This window comes from Ovis aries, chromosome 3 (genome assembly GCF_016772045.2).
Source record: "Ovis aries strain OAR_USU_Benz2616 breed Rambouillet chromosome 3, ARS-UI_Ramb_v3.0, whole genome shotgun sequence".
Taxonomy (NCBI): domain Eukaryota; kingdom Metazoa; phylum Chordata; class Mammalia; order Artiodactyla; family Bovidae; genus Ovis; species Ovis aries.
Window position 1 is genome coordinate 45,723,634 of NC_056056.1, and position 8,472 is coordinate 45,732,105.

Here is an 8,472-nt window from a genome sequence, read left to right on the forward strand (position 1 = left end):
CATATATATATATATTCCCATATCTTCTTTATCCATTCACCTGTCGATGGACACAGATTTTTCCATGTCTTTGCTACTACAAATAGTGCTTCTATGAACATTGTGGTGTATGCATCTTTTTTAATTACAGTTTTCATCTTTTCCAGATATATGCCCAGGAGTGGGATTGCTGGATAATATGGTAGCTTTATTTTTAGTTTTTTGATGAAATTCCATACTGTTTTCCATAGTGGCTGCACCAACTTATATTCCCACCAACAATGTAGGAAGGTTCCCTTTTCTCCACACCGTCTCCAGCATTCATTATTTGTAGACTTTTTGGTGATGGCCATTCTGATGAGGATGAGGTGATACCTCACTGCAGCTTTCATTTGTATTTCTCTAGTAATTAGTGATGACTAGCTTTTCATGTGCCTGTTGACCATCTCTATGTTATCTTTTGAAAAATGGCTATTTAGGCTTTTGACATTATTTGATTGGATTATTTATTTTTTGATGTTGAATTGTATAAGCTGTTTGTGTAGTATAAGATTTTTTAAATGTGGATGCTGATGTGGAATCATATCTAAAGATATTGTGTCCATATATCTGTTCAGTTACTCAGTCATGAAAGATATTGTGTCCATATACCAGTTCAGTTACTCAGTCGTGTTCGACTTTTTGTGACCACACGGACTATAGCACGTCAGGATTCCCTGTCCATCACCAACTCTCAGAGCTTACTCAAACTCATGTCCATCGCGTTGGTGATGCCATCCAACCATCTCATCCTCTGTCATCCCCTTCTCCTCCTACCTTGAATCTTTCCCAGCAACAGGTCTTTTCAAATGAGTCAGCTCTTCACATGAGGTGGCCAAGGTATTGGAGCTTCAGCTTCACCATGAGTCCTTTCAATGAATATTCAGAACTGATTTCCTTTAAAATGGACTGGTTGGATCTCCTCGCAGTCCAAGGGACTCTCAAGAGTCTTCTCCAACACCGCAATTCAAAAGCAACAATTCTTTAGCCCTCAGCTTTCCTTATAGTCCAACTCTCACATCCATACATGACCACTGGAAAAACCATAGCCTTGACTAGACGGACCTTTGTTGGCAAAACAATGTCTCTGTTTTTTAATATGCTGTCTAGTTTGATCATTGGAGAAGGCAATGGCACCTCACTCCAGTACTCTTGCCTGGAAAATCCCACGGACAGAGGAGCCTGGTAGGCTGCAGTCCATGGGGTCGCTAAGAGTCAGACACAACTGAACGACTTCACTTTCACTTTTACTTTCATGCATTGGAGAAGGAAATGGCAACCCACTCCAGTGTTCTTGCCTGGAGAATCCCAGGGACGGGGGAGCCTGGTGGGCTGCCGTCCATGGGGTCACACAGAGTGGGGCACGATTGAAGTGACTTAGCAGCAGCAGCAGCAGTAGCAGCAGGTTGGTCATAGCTTTTCTTCCAAGGAGCAAGCATCTTTTAATTTCATAGCTGCAGTCAGCATCAGCAGTGATTTTGGAGCCTCCCAAAATAGTCTGTCACTGTTTACATTGTTTCCCCATCTATTTGCCATGAACTGACAGGACCAGATGCCATGATCTTAGTTTGCTGAATGTGGAGTTTTAAGCCAACTTTTTACTCTCCTCTTTGACTTTCATCAAGAGGCTCTTTAGGTCTTCTTCACTTTCTGCCCAAGGGTGGTGTCAATAATCTGAAGTTATTGATATTTCTCCCAGCAATCTTGATTCCAGCTTGTACCTCATCCAGTCCGACATTTTGCATGATGTAATCTGCATATAAGTTAAATAAGCAGGGTGATAATATACAGCCTTGATGTACTCCTTTCCCTATTTGGAACCAGTCTGTTATTCCTTGTCCAGTTCTAACTGTTGCTTCTTGATCTGCATACAGATTTCTCAGGAAGCAGGTAAGGTGATCTGGTATTCCCATCTCTCTCAGAATTTTCCACAGTTTCTTGTGATCCACACAGTCAAAGGCTTTGGCGTAGTCAATAAAGCAGAAATAGATGTTTTTCTGGAACTCTCTTGCTTTTTCCATGATCCAGTGGATGTTGGCAATTTGATCTCTGGTTCCTCTGCCTTTTTTAAATCCAGCTTGAACATCTGAAAGTTCAAGGTTCACATCTGTTGAAGCTGGGTTGGAGGATTTTGAGCATTACTTTACTAGTGTGTGAGATGAGTACAATTGTGCGGTAATTTGAACATTCTTTGGCTTTGCTTTTCTTTGGGATTGGAATGAAAACTGACCTTTTCCAGTCCTGTGGTCACTGCTGAGTTCTCCAAATTTGCTGACATACTGAGTGCAGCATATTCACAGCAAAGTCAAGTGGGCCTTACTTAGGAAGCATCACTACAAACAAAGCTGTGGAGGTGATGGAATTCCAGTTGAGTTATTTCAAATCCTAAAAGATGATGCTGTGAATGTGCCCATATATAATTTATCTTTAAATTTATCTAAATTCTTATAAATGTCTCAGAGTTCATTTTAAAGCAATAAATCAACATGTTCACTTTAATATAATGTTTAAAACATATTTAAAATATTGTTTCTAAACTATTAGTATAAAGTGGAAATAATTTATACCTTTATTATGGTAAGGGATTATCTTCAATTATTAAATGACTCCCCAAATCAGTTTCTTGTCACAGAGTATTATATGTTATTACCAGACAACTTTGCCTCTTATTAAAGAGAACTAAATCATTGCACAAGTCTCAAAAGTTTTGTGAAAATAAATATTTAGAAAAGTAAACCATAGGTATAATTAAATCCTAATGAAACACATTAATTACTGGAGAAGTAGCTATAACTCTGACCATCAACATTGGTATAAGAAGTAAACAGTTTAACTTTATAGGGTAACTTATTCATCTTGTTGGGAATGATACCTGTGATTTTGAGAATGGAGACTCCATACTTCCCTCTTTAGATCCTAAGTAACCTGGAAAACCCAAATTCTACCAGTTTCTTGATTCTACAAAAGTGGATTTCCTTCTCTGCTCTTCAGTATTTCACCAATGCAATTATTTATGAATATTGTGAAAATCAATTAATGAAGTCATATTTGGAAAGCTTTTGTCTTTTGGACCATTTACATCACTAATGGTAGGATTTTTTTCCAAACCACATGCTTTTCCTCTCAAAATTCTCTATTTTTGTACCATCACTCTCTCTTCCTATATATTTTTAATAAGATCTGTTTCAAACTATGAAACGCATGCTTACTGTAGGAAATTTGAATAACAAATAAAATTAAAGGAAAAATACCCATAATTCCTCCAGAAGTTTTTGAAAATTTTTTTATTTTTACTCCATATGTACAAACTAGATTTAGAAAAGGCAGAGGAATCAGAGCTCAAATTGCCATCATTTGTTGGATCATGAAAAAAGCAAGAGAATTCCAGAAAAACATCTACTTCTGCTCCATTGACTATGCTAAAGCCTTTGACTGTGTGGATCACAACAAACTGTGGAAAATTCTTAAAGAGATAAGAATACCAGACCACCTTACCTGCCTCCTGAGAAACCTGTATGCAGGTCAAGAAGCAACAGTTAGAACTGAACATGGAATACTAGACTGGTTCAAAGTTGGGAAAGGAGTATGTTGAGGCTGTGTATTGTCACTCTGCTTATTTAACGTCTATGCAGAGTACCTCATGCAAAATGTCAGGCTGGATGAAGAACAAGCTGGAATCAAGATTGCTGGGAGAAATATCAATAACCTCAAATATGCAGATGACACCACCCTAATGGCAGAAAGAGAAGAAGAACTAAAGAATCTCTCAGTGAAGGTGAAAGAGGGAAGTGAAAAAGTTGGCTTAAAGCTCCACAATCAAAAAACTAAGATCATGGCATCTGGTCCCATCCTCTCATGGCAAATAGATGGGGGGAAAATGGAAACAGTGATAGATTTTCTTTTTGGGGGCTCCAAAATCACTGTGGATGGTGACTGCAGCTATGAAATTAAAAGATTCTTGCTCTTTGGAAGAAAAGCAATGGAAAATCTAGACGGTGTATTAAAAAGCAGAGACATCACTTTGGGAACAAAGGCTTGTATGGTCAAAGCTATGGTTTTCCAGTAGTCAAGTATGGATGTGAGAGTTGGAGCCTAAAGAAGGCTGAGTACCAAAGAATTGATGCTTTCAAACTATGGTGCTAGAGAAGACTCTTGGGAGTCCCTTGGACAGCAAGGAGATCAAAGCAGTCAATCCTAAAGGAAATCAGTCCTGAACATTCATTGGAAGGCCTGAGGCTAAAGCTGAAGTTCCAATACTTTGGCCACTGGATGCAAAGACCTGACTCATTGGAAAAGACCCTGATACTGGGAAGGATTCAGGGCAGAAGGAGAAGGGTGCAACAGTGGATGAGATGGCTGAATGGCATCATCAACTCAATGGACATGAGACTGACCAAACTCCAGGAGGTAGCAAAGGACAGGGAGGCCTGGCATGCTGCAGTCCATGTTGTCGCAAAGAGTCAGACATGACTGAATGAGTGAACAACAATTGAACAGCAGTTGGTTTCAGAAAATTAAACTCTAGAATTTTTATTTCACTCCATTGTAGGACTTTCTTCTCCACAAATATATATTTTTGAAAAAAATTTAAATATTTGACTGTACTGGTTCTTAATTTCAGCATGCAGGATCTTTAGTTGTACCATGCAAACTCTTAGTTGCAGTATGTGGGATCTAGTTCCCTGACTAGGAATTGAACCTGGGTCACTTGAGTCTTAGCCACTGGACCACCAGGGAAATCATTTTAATAGATGTGTCAATGATAACTATTCCTTATAGAAAGCCTTATCAGGAAGATTACCTGTAGAAAGAATGGCAACTCACTCCAGTATTCTTGCCTGGGAAATCCCATGGACAGAGAAGCCTGGGAGGATACATTTCATGGGGTCACAAAGAGTGGGATTTGACTGAGCAACTAAGCAACAACAACAATAACATTTAAAGATATAATCTTTATACCAACTATAGTAGTAAATTAGCACTAGTCTCAGTTTATAAAGCAAAGGTCTGAAAGCAGAGTTTTTAGGTGGTAATGTGAGAATCTGAGGGATTTTAACCCTGTTCTCTCTGCTTCAAAAGGCATCCTTTCTACCACAGCCCAACACCTCACAATATCAATAATAATATTGGCATTGTTATTTAATATCAATAATATTAGGCAAGAATACTGGAGTGGGTTGCCGTTTCCTTCTCCAAAAGATCTTCCTGACCCAGGGATTGAACCCAGATCTCCCACACTGTAGGCAGATGCTTTACCATCTGAGCCACCAGGGAAGCAACCTATTTAATATCAATAATATTAAAGAGGTAATATCCTAGTATATAAAACTTTGTTTTATGATTATCTTCCCAAAATAGAGTTTAAAATTTGGATAGGTGTTTTAAAGCAATTTGTACATATTGTTGATCGCTTTCCTCAGTGAGATTATTCAAATTATAATTCAGTCTGTGGAGAATGAGACTTCCTGCTCCACTGTTCCCTTTATAAAAATCTTGGTTAATTTAATAGATGAAAACTGATTCTTTGTGGCAAAATTTAAAACTGTTCTGATTGCTATAATTCCCTATGTTTTAATACCTCTATTCTCCATTCTACAGAGTGAAACTGACATGAAGGCTGGCTAAATTTTTGAACTAGAAGTGGGAAAATAGAGGAATGGTCTTTAGACTTTTCGCTTTATTCATTCAGTGGTTATCTAGTTCCTATTCTGGGTCAGGCGTTGTGCTAGTGTTCAGGACATAAAGATGAAAGCCCATCCCTGACCTCAAAGAGCTTGTGAACCAGCAAGAGAAACAGGCATAAATAGACTACAGTATAGACTGACTGGCACTGTGACCAACGTAACACAGAGGAAAATGCTTTGAGAGACACAGAGGAGGGCACTTAAACCGGCTTCCGGGAGGTCCTGGAAGCCTTTTTGGAGATGCTGAGGCCAGAGCTCCACTTTGAAGAGAAGCAGAAGTTAGCCAGCTTTTTCCTGACCTTTCCAACCAGAATTAATCACTGTTCCTTTACTGAAGTGTAGTGTATTTATTTGTTTCCATGTCTCTCACTTGGCTGATCTTCTTGATGGGGAGGGACTATATCCCTAATTAGCCTAGGACAGTGCCCCAAAAGTAGTAAGAATGCAGTTAACATTTGTTGAGTTATTTTGAAATTCTACCCATGTAGGTATTTCCTCTCATACCTTCCTGTTGACATTTATATAAATATGTGTGGTTTTCCTTTATATGTAAAAATAATACTGTTCACCAGATACCCTTCAGAGTGGCTAAAAGAAAGCATGGAAAATGATAAGAGTTGGTGACAGATTTGGAGCCACTGAAATGATCATACATTACTGGAGGTAGTAGAAATTGGTACAGACACTTTGGAAAACTGTTGGCAGTATCTACTAAAGCTGGGCATGTGGGGATTTCACTGTTAGTTTAGTGATTTGCCTTGCAACGCAGGGCATACCAGTTTGATCCCTGGTTGGGGAACTGGGATCTCACATGCCATGGGGCAACTAACTGCATGCTCACAACCACTGAGCCCACATGCTCTCGAACCCGTGCTCCACAATGCAACAGGAGAAGGCCACATACACTGCAACTCGAGAAAGTCCATGCCTCAAGTAGAGAAAGCCTACCCAGAGCAGCCAAAAAAGGAGAATGAAAGAAGAATCACTAAAAAAAAAAAAAAAAAAAAAAAGAGGTGCTGGTTCATGGATGGACCTAGAGATTGTCATACTGAGTAAAGCAAATAATAACACAGGGAATGACAAATATCATCTGATATTGGTTATATATAGAATCTAAAAAATATTATACAAATGAACTTATTTACAAAACAGAAACAAACTCACAGACTTAGAGTATGAACTTACAGTTATCAGGGGAGCAGGGAAGGGACATTTAGAGAGTTTGAGATTGACACGTATGTGCATGCACACGTGCCTGTCTGCATGCTAAGTTGCTTCAGTCCTGTCCAGCTTTGTGCGATCCTATGGACTATAGCCTGCCAGGCCCCTCTGTCCATGGGATTCTCGAGGCAAGAATACTGGGAAGTTCTCCTACTGGAGGGCATAACATGTACACATTGCTATATTTAAAATGGATAACCCAACAAGGATCTACTGCATGGCACAGGGAACTCTGCTAAATATTATGTAACATCTTAAATGAGAAAAGAATTAACAAAGGAGTCCACATTTAAGAGAGACAGAGAGAAATAAAGCTGGGTGGTACCTCTTAAGCCAACAATTTCATTCTTAGGAATAAGTTCAACACAAATGCATCCCTATGTTCACTAAAAGGAATATTTTCACCAAAAGCTGTCCTATTCATAAAGTCTCCAATCTAGAAAACACAGAGATTCTCATCAGCTGTAGAAGGGGTAAACTTATTGTGGTATGGTCCTATCACAAGGAAAAAGAATCTATACTTCACAATATGAAGGAATTTCATAAGAATAATTTTTAAGGCAAAGAGTTTTTTTTAAAGCACTTATTGTATGATTAGTTTTATGTAAAGAATAAAAATGGGCAAAAATCTATGCTCAAGAAGTCAGGAAAGGTCAGTAAGTAGTAGAGGGTTAGTAAGTATGATGGAATAGGCAAGGGGAGCTCCTTGGGTGTGGGTAAGGTTCTGTTTCTTAATCTGGTTCTGATTACCTATATTCAGCTTATGCCCTTTTCTGTATATGTATTATACCTAAATAGTTTTTCTTTAAAAAATACATCTTATTGAGAGAAAGCTGAAAAATACATAAATGTTTTAAAATTTTCAAATCACCCACAATCTGCTACCTACAAATTACTATTAACATTTTGATTATTTCCTGCTAGTCTTTTTCTGAAGCCACAGTGCCCGTGCCATCTCCTCCCACTCTTTGCTCCCCACATATTTACACACACACACATTTTATTAAATTAGATTCACTCGCACTTAGTTCTACATCTAATTTTTTAATTTTTACTGAAAGTTAATCCGGATAATCTAACATTCGTTGCAAGCATGTTTTTAAACTGTTGCAATGTAGTCCATCAAATATAAATATATATATGGTGTGTATGGTGGCTCAGCTGGTAAAGAATCTGCCTGCAATGCAGGAGACCTGGGTTCGATCCCTGGGTTGGGAAGATCCCCTAAAAAAGGGAAAGGCTACCCACTCCAGTATTCTGGCCTAGAGAATTCCATGGACTGTGTGGGGTCACAGAGAGTCGGACATGACTGAGCGACTTTCACTTTCATGGTGTGTATATATAAAATATTCCTAATATATAATATATTCCTAGAAGACCTAGATAGCATATTGAAAAGCAGAGACATTACTTTGCCAACAAAGGTCCGTTTAATCAAGGCTATGGTTTTTCCAGTGGTCATGTATGGATGTGAGAGTTGGATTGTGAAGAAAGCTGAGTGCCGAAGAATTGATGCGTTTGAACTGTGGTGTTGGAGAAGACTCTTGAG